Source organism: Furipterus horrens, unplaced genomic scaffold (assembly GCF_987537825.1).
Source record: "Furipterus horrens unplaced genomic scaffold, mFurHor1.1.pri manual_scaffold_9, whole genome shotgun sequence".
Taxonomy (NCBI): domain Eukaryota; kingdom Metazoa; phylum Chordata; class Mammalia; order Chiroptera; family Furipteridae; genus Furipterus; species Furipterus horrens.
The window spans coordinates 79,394,880-79,412,518 of record NW_028327179.1 but is presented as its reverse complement, the minus strand read 5'-3'; the positions used below and the strand labels follow the sequence as shown (position 1 = coordinate 79,412,518).

General features: G+C 42.2%; 2 long non-coding RNA genes across 2 annotated transcripts in view; one reads left to right on the top strand and one right to left on the bottom strand.

Moving 5' to 3' along the window:
- The window catches only part of LOC150002001 (uncharacterized), a 4,964-nt gene extending 4,597 nt beyond the window's left edge, over positions 1-367 (top strand). Inside the window, exon 3 of the long non-coding RNA XR_016513082.1 lies at positions 209-367. This is a non-coding gene — a long non-coding RNA (uncharacterized LOC150002001). The remainder of the gene's footprint in view (positions 1-208) is intronic.
- LOC150002000 (uncharacterized) overlaps positions 1-17,639 on the bottom strand; it is a 127,648-nt gene that overhangs the window by 102,788 nt on the left and 7,221 nt on the right. The window lies entirely within an intron of this gene.

The window sequence follows — 17,639 nt, the reverse complement described above, 5'->3', positions numbered from 1 at the left end:
CAGAAAGCATAGCATGTTCTGTTTAACATTTTTCAATTGAAAATCAAAGTATCTCCTTTGATTCAAAAACTGGGTATATTTTCTATTTCTAGTATTTGTTAGACCTACAGAAAATACCAAAAGAAAGTTACTTTTTCTACTATGATAAAAATGTCCGTTAAGCTTACATTGATTCAAATGACATGGAGTTCTACTTTTTCTAACTCAGGATCAGAATTATGGCCTGAATGTCTAGACATGTCAATGATGCCGTTTGTTCAGAGCTCCGGCTGCAGAGGCCTGTGCTCTGCCTACAAAATTCTGCTGCTGGTTGCCTACCTGGAAAGAAAAATGAAAGAACAATACTGTGTTTTGGTTCTGCTCCTAATTGTCCATTCTGTTTTCAATAACCAGTCTTAAGAAAATAAAAGAGAATAAAGTATATTTTCAATAGGTAAAGCTTTAACGTTCTCATACCTAAGGACAAAAGGGTTCTAAACTACAGAGAAGTTTTATTACAAGGTTAATGGAAAGTGGCAAAACATGCAGAAACAATATTATTGCTCACACTACAGGCTTAAAGTTGCATGTTGATGTTAAGCATATCCTATTATAAAAATCACTGATGTCTGTATTATATGAGGCTAACATGCCACATGCCTAAAATACCCATGATTTAAAGCCATTTGGAGGAAGGATGTTGAAAGAATGGGACATAAGGCAAAAGGTGACAGGAGTAAGGACAGCCAAGTTTCAATTTCATCTCTGTCATTTCCCAGCTGTGTGACTACCCCTTTCCAGTTTTTGTTCCTCATTTACATAATAATTAAGAGGATGAACATTGTGGCCTCCACTATCTTTCCTGTATTGGTGATTCAACATATCTTTCTGGTCTGTACATACTCTTAACAGCTAATTTTCTTTCTCAGAAAGCAGCACGGCCCTGACCTCTTCTGCGCAATGTTATATTAGCTATGCGTGCTCAGCTGCTTTGTGATAGGAATACTGTCTACACTGTGTGCGAGTGTCTTGCTCAGTAGATATAATTACACGAATCTCCAAAATGGTACCTATGTAAAAGGTACCTCACTTTTATGGCTATAACATGTTAATGAAGTGATAAGCATTTACATACATACATATATATTCATTCAAATGTACAAGTTCAAGAATAAGGGCATAGATGATAACTCTTTATTACTATATTTCTAGTAACAGAAACTTTACCTGAGCCACGTCCCTCAATAAAGCAACCACTGAAAGAAAAACCCAGTGGATCATTTAACAGTATTATTTTTTAAGAAGTCAAGTTCTCTAAAAGGTGAAAATCATGTCCAAAACAGTGATACTCAAGGACATTCACTCAAACTTATTTTGGACTGTTGTAGGTAAAAGTGTATAAAAAAATGGACAACTCCTCTTCCACCCCTTTTCTTTGGCGATCCATAACTCTGACCATATTGGGACATGTGGTGTGGCATAAAATATCACCATTAAAAAACATATTTCCAATATATATTAGTTGCTATTCTAGAATGGCAGCAAAGGGATTTGATGTCGTAAAAATGGTAGCCCTCCAAAGAAACACATTACAAAAGCAACTCCTTTCCACCCTCCTCCCTCCCCCTGAAATAATAACAATTTACTAAATTGTTGGGAAGTTGTTACAATTCCTTTTCCAAATTATTACTCGCCCTTTAGATTAGAAATGAGGCCAGGGTTAGCAATCAGCTACAAATGGTAGGATTTTTCAAGTAAGAAGCACTTGTCTGATTGTGAAGTGGAGGCCATTACTGCCTTGATTGGGTCTTTTTTTTTTTTTTTTTTTTCAGCTTGCTTGATTTGTGGTTGAGAGGGCACATTCACTCCTGTACTGTGAGCAATCAGGGCCTCCCCACTCTCATGTTTTGCTCAGCGACTTAGGGTCCACTACTTTGGCACAGCTGCCACCTTTCAGTCTCCGTCATGCAGAGTACACCCTTTAAAAAAAGGGTGGGGGGATGGGAGCAGGTAACTAATGTACGTTTGGCTTCTTGTTGTGCCTGTTTTATATTTTCAGAGAGGACTTTCTCACTCAATAACAATCATATTGGAACTTGGACTTCTACACCCAGATAAGTTTGGACAGAGACTTGAAGCTTGTTAGAGCTTATTTTCTATTTCTTTATTTATTCTACCAGAAACAAACAGAAAAACAGGTGAGAAAAACAAGCATCCTAGGACACAGGCATCCTCGGGCACGTTTAACTTTGGCGCTAGCATAGTCTTTGTTCTCTGGGAAATGATACAGAAATAAGAGCTTTTTTCGTTGCTTTTGTTTTGGAGGTCGTTTCATAAGCTTTGCACCAAATTTAAGACTCTGCTAAGAATATAACTGAGCCTTGAGATACCTAGGAATAGAATTGCTGAGTCATATGTATATCTATGTTTAACTTAAGAAACTGCCAAACTCTTCTGCAAAATGGCTGCATCATTTTTTATTCCCACCATCAATGTATGAGTTTCGATTTCACCACATTCTTGCCAACACTTGTTACTGTCCATCTTTTTTATTATAGCCATTTTAGTGTGTGAAAAATTTATCTCATTATGGTTTCAATTTGAATTTCCCCAAAGACTAATGATGGTGAAAATCTTTTAATGGGCTTATTTGCTATGTATATGTTCCTTTTGAGACATATCTATTCAAATCCTTTGCCCATTTTCATTTTTTCTTATTGTTGATGTATAAGAGTTCTTTATATATTCTGGATACAAGCGCCCTGTTCGAAATATGATTTACAAATATTTTTTCCCAGTGTGTAGGTTGATTTTTCACTTTCTTGCTAATGTGTTTGAACCACAATAATTTTTTAATTCTGAGCAAATCTCTTTTGAACGCTTAATGGAGCACAATATTTCATCAGCTCTGAATGTAATTCTTTAAAGAATCAGAAAGAGAAGGAAAAGGTTAAAAACAAAATCACTAATTATACTTGGGTTAGTGTGAGAAAAGAAAGAAATTATTTTACTACTTCATTTCCTTTAAAATAATCTGAAAGCTTTCACTAGGAGAAAAAGTTTTGTTTGGTTTTTAGCTCTTTATTGCTAACTTTAGGTGAGTTGTTTCAATCTTTTCTTAACTAGGGTGCCAGAAATTCAAAACTCAGTCTTGCCCAGGTCACAAATGGCTTTGAATGAGGCACATATTCAAAGGAACCCAAAGCTGCAAACTCTGCTCTTGTGCTTCTACCTCTGAATGATGGTAAATGGCTAGAGAAAAAAATCGGATGCAAAGAAGCTCATTCTCAGACAGGAGCCCCTGATTTTGCCCTCCTGGGCCTACTGCTTTACCTGATTTGTGAAATGCCTTCACCTTCATAAGTGATTAGTAACAGCCACAACTTTATAGCCACTGCTAAATGCCAAGTTTTCTAGAAAAATTTGTCAGAGATCTAAGTAAAACTATTGGCAATAAGTGCCCATTTAGAAGTTCCTTTAGGGGAACACAAGGGTGGGGACAGAACCTACTTGTGAAGCAGACTTAGAACTTGTTTATAACACCCATGGCTCAGCTCTAGTGTAGCAAAGGTGTATGGACTTTGCTCTTATCAATAAAACGGTAAGCATTTCAATACTTTCCAGAGCCTATGGTTTAAAAAGTTTAGATTTTCATCTGTCATTTGTTGTGCATCATAAATAAGATATAGCCCAAATGGAGTTTGGTTAATTTTTGCTTCTTTCCCACCTTTGCACCATTATGAATTTAAGTCACCAATGTCTAAAAAGTACATACAATTGCAAAAATATTGAGGAGTACTCTTATTTGACTTTATAGTAAACTTCAGAGTGTTTTTCTTAATGAAAACTCTGGATATAATTAAGAATTCAGTGACAATCGTTGGTACATTCTATCTTATAGATGCAAATGTTGTGACAAATATAGCATTAAAAATAGCAAGTGGCCCCGGCTAAGTGGTTCGGTTGGTTGGAGCATCATCCTATACACCAAAAAGGTTGCAGGTTCAATCAGGGCACCTACTTAATGTTATGGGTTTGATCCCTGATCAGGGCACACGCAGGAGACAACCAACTGATGTTTCCCTCTCACATGGGTGTTTCTCTCTCTCCCCCTCACCCTTCCTCTCTTTCTCAAATCAATAAACATATCCTTAGCTTAGGATTTAAAAAAATGGCAAGTGTTGTGTGGCCTAAATGTTTCCATCAAATTTTCTTGCACACGAGTGAGATGTCATTTTCTGTATTATTTTAACACTTTTAGCACTATGTGTAACCTGGATTTCTCTTTTAAAAAATAACTTTCAATTGAGACCCCTCTAAGAATATAACCAAGTCCTAAGGACCCAGTTAATCTATTTTTGCATATGTGTTCAAACTAATACACTGAAACCTGAACTGAAGGATGGTGAAGTTGAGTCTATTGATTGCAATCAACAACCTGGTGAAGTTGAGATGCAGTAATAATATGTAATTAATTAGAAAAAAATAGAGAGGCCTATTAAGTATAGCCAAATTTCCCCAGAAATAAAAACAGGTGATTGAGAACAAGAAATTGCGTAGATAAATGTCAGGTAACTAAAGCATTCCTTGTAGCTTTTATAAAATGAAAATAGAAAAGGCATAGCCCCACACAATAAGCTGTGCTCTGGGAAGAAAAGAATGCCACATAGAAGGAAAGACTGTTGATTTATGCTAGGAACAAATGGAACCTTAGTAGAATAGCACTTGTGGTTAAGATCAATAAGATTTATTGCAAAACACGGTGAATATTCTCTGCTCTCTCAAGAGACTATGTTATATCAATTAGGCAACTTTAAATTAGAAGGAATTAAGCCATTTTTGTCTATCATGAAAGTTCTGGAAAAATGGAAATAGAGTGTAAGCAGGCCTCATTAGCCTATTTTATAGCTGGAATATTAACAGTATTCACCCAGGCTTCATTGTTTTTGCTAACACATGCTCTGTAACACCTCAGAGCCCTGCAAAGGCCTCACTATCTGTTCTTAGGATTCCCCCATAATATATTGTTTATTTATGAATAAATTGAGTAAATGACCTTGAGATATTTGCTGTTCTACTGTTCCCTTGGGCATTAGCACATTTACTAAACTTTACTGCTGCTTTTATTAGGCACCGTAGTGTACAGCAAATATCACTAATCCCCCTTCCCTTTACTCCTCTTCCTCCTCCTTCTTTTTAACTTACAGCCCTCGCTCCATGGATATTATTTGGGTATAGATCTAAATGCCAAGCACTGCATACATAGTGCTCAGATTTGCTCCTCTATCCCAGTTTGGCTCTATTTTATAGTTCCCATATCTGTACTTAAGTTTCTCATCTCTTCACGCATGGTTTTCACTTTTTCCATTAGATCCTTCAGTACCTGTATCATTGTTATTTAAATTCCTGATTTGGTAATTCCAACAACCAAGTCACCTCTGAGTTTGCTGTTACTCACTACTTCCTCTCTTGAGCACATTTTCTTGCTTCTGTGTGTACCTTGTAATGTGTATTGTATTCCAGATATTTTTAAGTCTATTTTACTGATGTTATTACAAGTGTCCCAATTTTCCCCCTTTTCCCCCCTCCACCTGAAGCCCCCTTCCCTCCAGCAATCGCCCCCCTTTCTCCATGTCCATAGGTCATGCATATAAGTTATTTGGCTCCAATAAAAGAGCAATAGAGAAAAGGTAAATATTATTTACCTCCAGAAAAGAGCATGCACCCTATTTCTTGCCAGACTGCATGAGTGACAAGGAGGTTCTGAGTGACTGACTTGTGGTTGAGGTGGATCTTGTCTTCTTTGCAGTGTTTGTTTAATTCACTTCACTACTGGCTTTAAATATTTGAGGATGGGATCAAGATTTTTCCATCAGTAGGAGTTAGGCTCTGAGCACTGATAACATTCCTGAGATCTTTGTGTTTTACAGCAATGCCTCCAGATTTCTGAACTACAGGAGGTCCACCTCTCTACTTATAGCAAGGATGCCAGATTTTGGAGTTGCTAGGAGTTCTCTTTGCTCTTCAGTCCTGCATAAGGATTTATGCACCTGAGATATCTCACCTCCCTGTTGTCCTGCTGCCAACTTCAGAGGGTAGCTGCTCAAACTCCGTGAAGGTCCTGAATGCCTTGAAGAGCTTTTTTTTAGCTCTCTTGCCCAACCCCAATGTTAGTAGCTGAAATCCCAGAGGACCTTGAGTGGGTTCCTTCTACGCTCTTGCTCTGTCTCCTGCTTTTTGGCCGCTGCCTGTCTTTGTACTTTCTCACCTCTCCTGCTCTACCCTCAGGCTTTTGTACACTACAACCCCAACCCTCACCCCCCACCCACAAGCATTCAGTGCAGACCTTAGGAAAGAGTAGGTGGGTGGAGGCAGATCTGTCATACCTGTCCACTGGAAGCCATCATAAGTTCTTTGAAAGTTTGGTTGGTCAGTCCTGTGGGCTATCTGAATAACTCAGGGCCAACAGCGTCAGACGGGCCACCTTGCAGAGGATTAATTTTGAGTAATTAACCTATCTCTGCCCAGTGTTCTAGGTCAGAAGTTGTGCTCACCTTCTTTGAAAGATCTCCTCTGGGTCAGGTTTTAGAAATGACGATGTACATAAAATTCAACCCAGCTTTCAAAGTCCGGTGACAATATCAGATAAGAGCTATAGGGAAAGCCTGGGGAAAATGCTGCTGTGGCTTTCTGGAAATCTTTTCAGGGCGTGGCCTGTATGTTTGGACACACCTTTCACCCGTGGGCTCCAGAAAGACAGTCCAACAGGATGCTGGTAGTAGTGGGTGAGAGGCTGTTGTTACCAGATCTTTATGAAAGAGTGTGTTTTCTGACCTAGAGTTGACATGCTTCCTACTTCCTAAGGGACTTATTTGGTATATAAGTTGGAACTTACTGAAGAAGTAGTATAATGATGAAAATATTGCTAAGGCATTTTTGAAGCAAACTCCTGGAATCAGTAGTCTAGCCTGCTAAAATAAGATGGTTCACATAACATAGCATTGAATTTGTTCTCAGTTTTAGGACAGCCATGGCCAAAAGGGGAGCACATTGTTTAGCTATCATTAGCATTGATAAGTTAACTAAAAAACTAATTAAAGAGGCAAGATGGGCAGCAGTAAGAGCAAATCATTATGTGAGTAGAGCAGCTCACCAGCTCAGCTATAAGGTCAGGTAGAAAGGAAGGGGAAGCCTGGCCTTCACTCTTTGGTAGTTTTCTAAGGCCTGGGTTGGACATGTCTTAGAGCACTATCAGTTTTTGCAGTACTGTTTTGGTGAAGACTGCTAAGGAGCATTCTATATGGCAAAGAGCTCTGCCCTGGGGGGTCTCAGGCTCTGGGCTTCCCCAGGCAATAGGCAGTCAACTTGTTTCCGACCAAGAGGTAGCATTTGAGTGCAGTTGTGGAGGCGTATGCCAGGTGGAAAGGGAGAAAAGGCAGTTGGTTGTAAGAGGAAATGCAGCTCAGCTCAATGTGAGAGCCTATGGGACATCTTGATCTGTAGGAAGGAGAGAGAAGGAGTTCTGCATCCAGCATTCCATTAGTGAATGGAGGAAGAGGGAATGAAGAGCAGGAATGGAGGAGCAGGACCCAGAGTGAGTTTGATCAAGAAAGAGTCAGTAGGTGGGAGCGGAGAAGAGCCCAGAGCTGGATCCTAAGAATATATATCAGTGGTCATGGTGATGGGGAGAGAGAAGAGGACAAGTTGGGGTGATGTCATTGGAAAGAAAGTGTCCTTCTGAGTTTGATGTCACAGCAGGGATGAGAGTCTTACTTGTGTGCTGGGTGAGGTGGACAGGTTAGGCAAGTTCTGGGAACCCAGAATGGAAAAGGTGCCTCTAGATATGACTGTGTGTAAGCAGGACGGGTAGCAGGCCTGGGTTTTCTGTCTGCTACTTTTGGTATCTACCCACAGTAGCTTCCAGTGTTTTCTTAGGAAGAAGAGCAGGCGGGTTCAGGAGCCCTCCTTGGCTGCACCACTAGTATCCAGACCCTTCATTTTAGTGGATGTCTGTGGACTCTTGTCTTGTGGGCTCAGAGAGAGGCTTGGGACCTTAATTGTCAGCTGTTTGGGGTTTTACATGCTGTCACCCTGGGCGGCGCAAGCTTCTGTCCCTCAGTACACAGTGAGAGTCCTGGCCCTGGTGTCTCTGTTTTGTTTTATTTCTTTCAGTTTGGAGCAAATAGGAGAGTAAAGAGCAGCACAGCCTTTTGGGAGCTGGTGTGGGTGGCAGAAGCCGAACTGTTGCGACAGGTTGGCCCCTGGAGTATGAGGAGGACAGATGAGCTGTGTGGAGTTGCCTCTGCTTAAGCGACACCTGGAGTGCAGCACCTGGACCGTTCCCAGTCCTCTGCCTTAGTGTCTTGTCTCATCAGTGACATGGGTAAGTGCACAGCCAGGCTTACCCTACAGAGCTGAGTGCTGAGATGAAGTTTAACAGGGAGAGCTGTGGAGTCCTGTGCTGAGCGTTAAAATATGTTCTCCGTGTCTTTGTGCGAGGACTGAGGACAGGTCTTAGCTTTTACTGTACATGAGCCTCAGCAAGACCTTGCATGCATGACTAGGGGCACAGCATCCATATCTGGGAAGGCAGGCGTGGTGACCTCCCTGTGCCAGCCAGGAGCCCCGGTCATCTGGGGCAGTGTGCTCCACCCTAGGACATAGCAGTGGGCAGAAGTAACTATTGCCAGTTTTGGCTCTGCACAGAGCACTTGGTAATAAACGGAGCTGCCTAACAATGGAGTTTGCAAACATCTATTGCAAGTCCCTGTCCAAAAGTCTCTAGCCTGGGGGCCCTTCCAAAGAATCCCTGCACCAGGTGGCAGGCTGGGGGAGTGCCTCTCAAACTCTTCCAGAGCTAAGAGTCTCTGACTGCAAGTGGTTTCCTCCTCTTCTTCTGCCCTAGTCAGCTGGGTACCGAGTCTGGGAATTCCCCCTTAGAAGCTACCCGACCTTCCCTTCTTTGCTCTTGGACTAGCCAGCTCTCTTTCTAAGCAAGTCTTCTCAACAGACATCAGCATGTAGGTAGGTGTGCAGGTGTTTCCATGGGTATAACATGCACTCTAATTATTCATTGCACGAAGAAATCAGTATATTAAGACAATAAACTGTGGTAAATTTAAACATTCTTTTCAATGAAATTGGTATTTGCAGTAGCACTGACATCCCTTTGAAGAACTAGTGTGAATAAGCAAGCCATGTCCTTTGGACTCGGTCCCTTGTTTCAGGTGTTGCTGGATTCGAGGATCCCCAGGCCCTAGGCCTCATATCTGGCACCCCCGGAGAACACCCACATGTCTCTACCAGCCTCACCCTTCCCCTAGTGTAGGCCCTGGATAGATACTGGTGTGGTCACCCCAGAACTCTGATTTCCTGAGCTCATTAATTTTCCCAAAACCTTATGCTCACAATAAAACACAACTTCCCTAGTCATTCTAGGCATGTCAGAGTCTGGCGGACTCTAGCGTTTTGATTTTGTGACTATAGAATCCTGCGCAGCAGACCCACAGCCTCTTCCAGGCTGGGCTCTGCTTGTGCTGTGGCTGCCCCTCCACCCCTCCTGTCCTGCAAAACTGCATTCATTCATGAAAACCGCCCTGGCTTGCTGCCAGTCACCCAGCCCCTCCTCCTTCTCTCCCTGCAGACATCTTAATGCTTTCTCATGCTGTTGACATAGCATCCAGGGAGGAGGTGCCTGGGAATGGGGATGGGCCTCCCTGGCTGTCCTACTCTTCACACTCTTACTTAGGAGCATCCAGCCTTTGCATGCGCAGCCTCCTTATGTTCAGACTGTGCAGTGGCCAGGGGCTCCACGAGGTGGCGCCAGGCGCTCCTGGTGTGAGAACTGAGCTTGTCTTGGGTCCCCAGCAAGGACAGTCGGGAAATACTGTGAAGTTTCCTGGTGATGCTTTGGGTCAATATAACCTTCAACATTCTTCATCCCATGTTAATCTAAGTGCTTATCAAATCTAAGAAGAAAGGGTATATGTGAATTAATGAGATGAAGGACTGATGGCATATGGGGCATATAAAACATTGTTGCAGTTAAAAAGGAAAAGAAAAGGCACTACTAGGCAAGAACCACAATAGTAATTGTTGCGGAAGAGGTCCACTGGTAGATGCCAAGATTAGTGGGCAAAAATGTCAGGGGAAATAGGAGCTGCAGAGCCTCAATGCATATCCCCAAAAGATATTTCTTTACCAAGAGAAAGACAGTAACCTTACTTTGTAGAAACTGGCTGAAATCTCCCTACCCAGGTGATCCACACCCACATCCCAGATGTGAAGCCAGCTGACATCACATAACCCCTGATGTGATGCATGCAGGACAACGTGGTAGCCCTCTGCAGGATTCCTGCCCAGGATGCACCACTTCAGTTGAAGCTCATGAAAACATCAGATAAATTGAGGGACAGTCCTCTTTAAAAGTGTCACCGTCATGAGAGAGGGGAGTAGACTGATGAACTGTCAGAGGTCCTAGGAGACTATGACACAACAACTTAAGGCAACCAGGGGTCCAGGATTGGGTCTGGAACCCAAAGAGAGGGGCATTAGTGAAAAAGCTGGTGAAAGTCATGTTTAGTTAACAGTATCGGGCCATGTGGATTTTCTGCATTTGATAACTGTACCAGAGTTACCTAAAATGTTAACATTAGGACTCGGTGAGGGATATATGAGAACTCTGTACTGTTTTTCACAACTTTTTTGTAATTCTAAAATTAGCTCAAAATGTTAAGAAAAATACGAAACGGCAAAGCAGAACTCCACTGAATGTGAAAAAATATGAATGCAAAAATGTAGCTTGAATATGAACTATTTCATGGAATCAGTCATGTATGTGATTAAAGCAATTAAATTGGCGAGGGATTTTTCTTTTTTGCTGTAGATACTAAACTGCCTTCTAAGCAATTCACCTTTAAGTATGTCTGATATCGATTCAAACGCTGTAACTTTTTTGCAACCATAACATTGCTTTCGATTCTTTTTATTTGCACAACACAACAGATATGAAGACGTTCACAACAATGGCAGTAATGGGAGAGAGGTGCTAGGGCTGTCTGCTGGCTATACCGACATGACTCAGAGGTTTTATATGCTTCCAGAGACAGATAAATTTGAGTCAGACTTAAAGCAGTTAAAGAAAGTGATTTGTGTGTGTGTTTTACTTACATTAGTTTTTCCACATATTCGAAACTGAGAGGTGAGAGAATCTTAGTCTTTCTTGTTAAGATTTAGCCATCTTCAGAATCGCTGAGGTTTGGTAAACATCTTTTTGCATCTTCTTGCACCTGGAAATGTAGTTGACCACAGGGGTTCCAAGCACCAACTTTCTGTTGGTTTTCAGTACTCCTTCTCAGGACTTGCAGGCTGTTTGCGCCTGTTTTTGAGCAGGTTGCAGCTCTGGGGGACTCCAACCAGGAAGGCAGGACAAGGCAGGGCATGCTGTGCTGAAATCACTGGGAATGTGACCGACTGAGCTGGTGCTGGAGAAAACCAGAGAAATATGAGTCCAGAGTTTTTAGTTATAGTTAGCAGAAAGAATATGGAAAAGTATGCTTATTTCATCCTCTAAGAGGCAGAAGTCAGGGTATGACTTTTACTGTGAAGTGGAAATGAGAACAACTATAGTGTGGGTCAGAACGTATTTATGAAAATTCTGGTCAGGGAAAATAAGTAGAATTTCTTTCTCTTGAATACTTGATTTTCAGAGAGCAGCAAAGAATCCACTCCTAACTTGGCTCTTAGAGCTACAGCTAAAATTGAAACAACCTATGTGATAGGAGAGCCATTGAAGACATTGACTAGAGGTTCAGACCAGAGCATGTTCATTGTAAGCAACATCAAAGGAACCTTGAATGGAGCGCTAGGGTTTTTGCCCTTCTGCTGGTGGCTTTGGCATTATCTTCATCAGCAGGTGATGCTTGAAGTAGCAGAAAGACAAGAACTAAAGCTGCAAGAAGTAGTGAAGATAGAAGGCAAAGATTCCTTGTGATAACAATTCTTGTTAACTCCTTCGATTGTCTTGTCTTCATATTCGCCCAGGAACGCAGAAGGAGCTGATAGTACTACTGCTCTGATTCCCTGAAGAAGATAAACCTAGCGGTAGGTAGAAGGAACATAGTGCCAAGATTCAAGGGGACAGCACTTCCTTCTTCTTTTTCCAGAGCAGAATGTGCATTTGGGTTCAAAAAACCCAACTTTACACTCACCAAAGAGACGGTATTACTGCCTAATTGTACATAGACCCTCAGAAGCACATTGATGGCCCACTTCACCGAGGAGGGTGTTACAGTCACTCACATTCTCAGGTAGTTGAGATGATGCAGCTAAGACCATGTGGAACTCCGTGGTGCCTTAGTGGTAGAAATGTCAATATCTTCTATCATCTCAGGTTGAATGGAGGCTTTGTGAAGGAAACGACATAGAAATAAGACTTCTCCTTGGGGGATCACCTCATCCTTGACTAATGAAGCAAAAATGACTCCAGTTTCTTTCTCAGGTTTTATAGGAAATCCTCCACTCTGACTGCTTTCTCTTAAGCCTGATGTCTGCTATGAGTTCCACTTCTTAGCCAGTTTCTCTAAGTTCCATGAATAGAAAGGGAAGGAGAGATCTATGTTGGATTACCTAAAAGACAATGAAAAGAAACAAAACTCTGAGTCGATATGCTTCTCATCCAAGAAATTAACTGTTCAATTCACACTCAGATAATAAGAAAAGTGATGTCCCTGAAATGCTTCTTCAAGGTGTCTAAGTACAATGCACCTAGCTTTGGCCACAACTTATACCAATTGTCTCAGCCAAAATTATTGTGAAGTACAACCTTTTGTTCAACAAATGCTAACATGATTTTTCCTAGCATAGATTTAAATTGGTTTCAATATGTATTACTAGAAACTTGAATTACTTTATTTTTAGAACCAAAGCTCATGCAGAAACTATTTATTTCCTTGACTGCCTTCCATTTACGTGTCATAGCTGGCCCTTTGTCTTCTGGGCCTTCAAAGCGGTCTGACTTTCTCATGTATTGCCCACCTGTGAAGTTCCCTGGTTCTGCCATAGATAAGAGAGTTTCCCATTATGATCTCTTAAGTGCTGTTATAAAACTTGGAATAGGGAGAGAGTTCTGCCTGCAATGCAAGGAGCCTGTGTACTATGACCCGAATGTTTGTGTGTTCCTAAGTTACATATGTTGAAATCCTAATGCCCAGTGTTACGGCATTAGAAGGTGGGCCTTAGAGAGGCAGTTAGGTCATGAGAACGGTGCCCTCACAAATAGGATTAATGCTCTTATAAAAGAAACCCCAGCAAGCTCCCTAGCTCTTGCACCATGTGAGGACACCGAGGGAAGACTAGAAACCAGGAAGATGACCCTCACCTAACCATGCTAGCTCCCTGCTCTTGGACTTCTAGCCTCCAGAACACTGTGAGAATTTAATTTCTGTTGTTTACATGCCACCAGTTCTGTGGTATTTTGTTACAGAAGACTGCACAGATTAAGACAGGGTGTTTCTGGAATATGTGTTTATTGGCTGCCTGTGTCACTGGCGAAGGGGTTCTTGCCCCACCCCCTCAAGGTAGAAATCAAGAGAGGAAGCAAAACAGATTCAAACGAAGAGGGAGAGGAGCTAGGGAGGGAGATTTGTGCATCAAGGGAGCACACAGTAATGTGTGCTCTCAAACTGCTGCCAGGGCCTGGCTTATGCAGGGCTGGGTTCTTCACATAGCTAGGTGCAGAGAAGGTGTCTTTGCTTTCCAGGTTCCCACCATGAGCTCACATTGACTGATGCAGGCACATAGCAGAGCTCTTTGGGGAGTGCCTGAAGAGAAACTTGAAACCTATCTAGACAAGGCTTTAAAAAGAACTGAAGAGCATTCCCTTCCATTGATGAGGAGAAGCTCAGCCTGTGTCTCTTAGATCAGGATATAAAAGCCTAAGATGATCCACATACCCCAATATGGCTCCTGCAGTATCCCTCTTCCTTATCCTCTCTTCAGGAGACACTGTCACAGTGAGGACACCTGCATCAGGGCTCCGCCTCCCCTCTTATTCACCAAAGCTCTCAACCTGACAGAGCAGGTTCTTTCCTGCTACCAGCCCTGAGCTCCCAGTCCCACACAAGAAAAGAAAAATCATTCCCACTGCCGTCATATGACTCTGGTCCTACAAATGAACAATACTTCAACACTCTGCTCTTATATGTGAGCGATATTTTCATTTCGCAAAGAACTTGTATTTTTATTGCTCCCTTTGATTTTCAGAAAACAAAGGTTAATATTTTTATTTTACAGATAAAAAAAGTGAAGACAAGAGCACATAATTACATTTTTCCAAGATTCCCCACCGCAAAGAAAAAAGACAGCAGATCTATAGAAACCAGGTCTTTTGGCTTCCTATTCGTTTAATTCTTTTATAAATCCCCGATCTTTCACCCACACACACTGTTGGAAACTCGAAAACGTCTGGGATATTTCCCAGGTTTTCTGAAATTGCAGAAGTGGTGGGTATGATTTTTGCACCAGGGTCTGACATCATCCATGGGTCCACAGTGGAACTGGACTTTGTCTTCCCCGGGAGGAGAGGGAGGGAGTAGGCCTGTCTGAGACGGCTGCATCCTGGAATATCTGAGGGTATACCCAGCTTGCTGTGGATCCACTGTGCTCATAGCTCAAGTAATTATTCATTCTGATGTGTCTGCAATAGGTCCCATTTTGTGCCATTGTCTTAGGGAAATTATTAGTGGAGCCCCCTTTCACTTTCTAAGGTTTTGGTGGAAGATTTCTAAGCCTACGTATAGTCAATGAGGGCTTGGGCTAATGCTTTCTCTTCAGCTAAATGTGACGTGAAAGAGTTCTGTCATTTCTCTTCCTGTCTACAGGGCAGTGCTTACGACTCTCTCCTCTTGATACCAAAGGACCCAGACTTGTTCACATCGAGCAGGAGACAAACAGATTCTTCCCTGAGATCAGAGCTCACCAGCTTTGTCTCTGAAGTTGCTGAAACCAGCACTCTGGGTCCCAGCTCGTTGCCAGCTTGTTTCTGCCAAACGATGCTCCATGCCCTGCATTAGGGAGCTTTCCCCATCGTGACCTCTCCAACTAGACTGCGTCGCCCCGTGTGTCCACCAACGGCATGGCCTTCAGCATTTAGTCAGCATCTCTGGGCCTCAGTTCTCTGAGCTGTGAAATGGAGAGAATAATGCCTAAATATTGGGGCTGTTATGAAAGCATATGAGGTATTTCCTGTGACAGGACATTGCAAGTTCAAAATTCCATATTGTCTTGATTGAAGTTTTGCGTTTAGTGTCTCCAAGGGTCTCTCCTAGCCATAACCCTAGATATGTGTCCCACTTGGACCCCAACTAATCCCCCTGGTGATGAATGATGTTCCAACCTGCCAGGCATAGTCAAGTTCTCAGCCTTCTGTGTCCAAAGTGGGGCCATTACATTTCCACCAGTAGGAGGATTAAGCTCTTGCTCAGTCTCCCAAACTAGTCATGGCTGGAAGCAGAATAGAGAGGATTTTATCAGTTCTGCACCCAGGGGTTTGGGAGTAATGACCTTTTTGCTCTTGTTTCAAAAGTAAACCAGAACCTAGAATCTGATCAGGTGGCTCTCATTTTGCTCCCGAGCCCCATCCCCCACTGCCCAATACTCCAAACCCTGCCTTGTTCTCCCCAGCCCTCTTCTAAGCAGAAGGGCTCTGAATACCACACCGATGGCTGGGGCTTTACTCCACAAGGCCTCTGTGATGACAACTGAATGGGATTCTAAATCTAAACCTCTCTCTGTGTTAGAGCACCTGTTGCTACTTGGCCTTGGGCCCACCTTCCTTGAATCCCCACCTGGCCCAACACTCCCATATACATGTAGACATCCTTCGTGGCGAGCCAGATGGAGTTATGTACCCACACTGACAGATGAATGAATTCTGTTAGCTTCAGTCCCACCTGAGTGGGAGCGCATAAGGACACTATTTTACCAGGTACCCGACTCGGTGACCGGTACTGAGGAACCCTGAGGTGAGACCCAACAAAGGAGGAACCAGAGCACCTTCCTTCCTTAGTGTTAAACGGAGTCTTGGCATTTCCGTCTATGTACACATGACCTCAGCTGCTCTGATGTGCCCTAGCCCTGCTCTGACTTCTAAGACAGTCTGGCCTTTTCTTTAGTGAGGGGTTGAGAAGCAGAGGTCGTCTGTGGACAGAGGTGCTAACCTGAACTTGGTTACATTGGACCTACGACCTTACACTCTCTCTGTACTCCATACCTTTAAAGCCACACGTTTAATCTCAGAGAGGCTGTTAGAATCATCATTCATCCATGCAGGAAAACAATTCATGGAAAAAGAAATTAGACAGAAAATAATAGAGGAGCTCATGTCGGACAAAATGGAAGTGACGCCTCTGAGTCAGAGGTGGCCGATTACCCAACAAAAGAAAAGCATACCTCAGAAAAAAACTGACCACTTCTTAGAAAATAACTTCACACTACAATAAACAGAAAAGAGAGAATAATGCATTCATTTCATCATCAAGTTCTTAACCTAGGTTTTAATATATTAAAAAGTCAATCTCAACAATGATCAAAACTCACTTTTTTCTTTTGTTTAGCAAAATAGAAAAAGGTCAGGAAGGCAGAGAGATCTTGCTATTTGAGGAAGACATCCTCAGATATTTAATGTCAATGCTTTGCTCAGCCACAAACTTCTGAAGAGCAGATGTAGCCAACTTGGCTCTATCTGAGGAAGCACAGAACATTAGCAGAAAAGAGGAGCAGCTACTGGGGGAAGGAAGTGATTGTAAAACAGAAGCACAGCATACTTATATACAGTACATTTTTACGTAGAAGCAGCTGATTCCTCCATGAGATTATCTGGCTTCTGCATTAGTGTTCAATGAGATGCCAAAGCATGTCTGGCTTTCGGGAATTACTGGGAGAAAAGAAATTTTGTTCGACATTTAAAAGGCAGGTAGCCATACATGAAAATATCCAAACAGAAGCAAAGTTTATACTGTTCGGTGACTGATAACTAAAATTGAAAAGAAATGACCTATATGGTTTGTAAAATTTGACAAAGAAGGCAAGAACACACACTATTAACAAAATGAAAGGACAACCCACTGTGTTACAAACCATATAGGCTTGGATTTACGTCTGAGTTCTCTCTTCTGCTCCACTGATCTATAGGCCTTTTTTCCCTCCATTACCATGCCCTTTGGATTACTGTGGCCTTATAGTATAGTTCAATATCAGGCAGCATAATTCCTCCATCTCTGTTCTTCTTTCTCAAGATTGCTGAGGCTATTTGGGGTCTTTTGTGGTTCCATAAAATTTTGGGGGTTACTTGCTCTATTTCTGCAAAATGTGACATTGGCATTTTGACAGGAATTGCATTTTGACAGAATGCAAGGTTGTTACAATATCCACAAACAAATTAATGTGTCACACAACATAAACAAAATGAAAGATACAAATCATGTGATCATATCAACAGATGCTGAAAAATTATTTGACAAAGTCCAGCACCCACTCATGATGAAAAATATCTCAGATCTGTCTTGAAAACACTTTCTCTGAGTCTGTGGCTTATGTTAAGATTAGTTAGAAGACTGATAGTACAAAAATGTCCTCGTCTCCCCTCTCTCCTCTTACTCCTG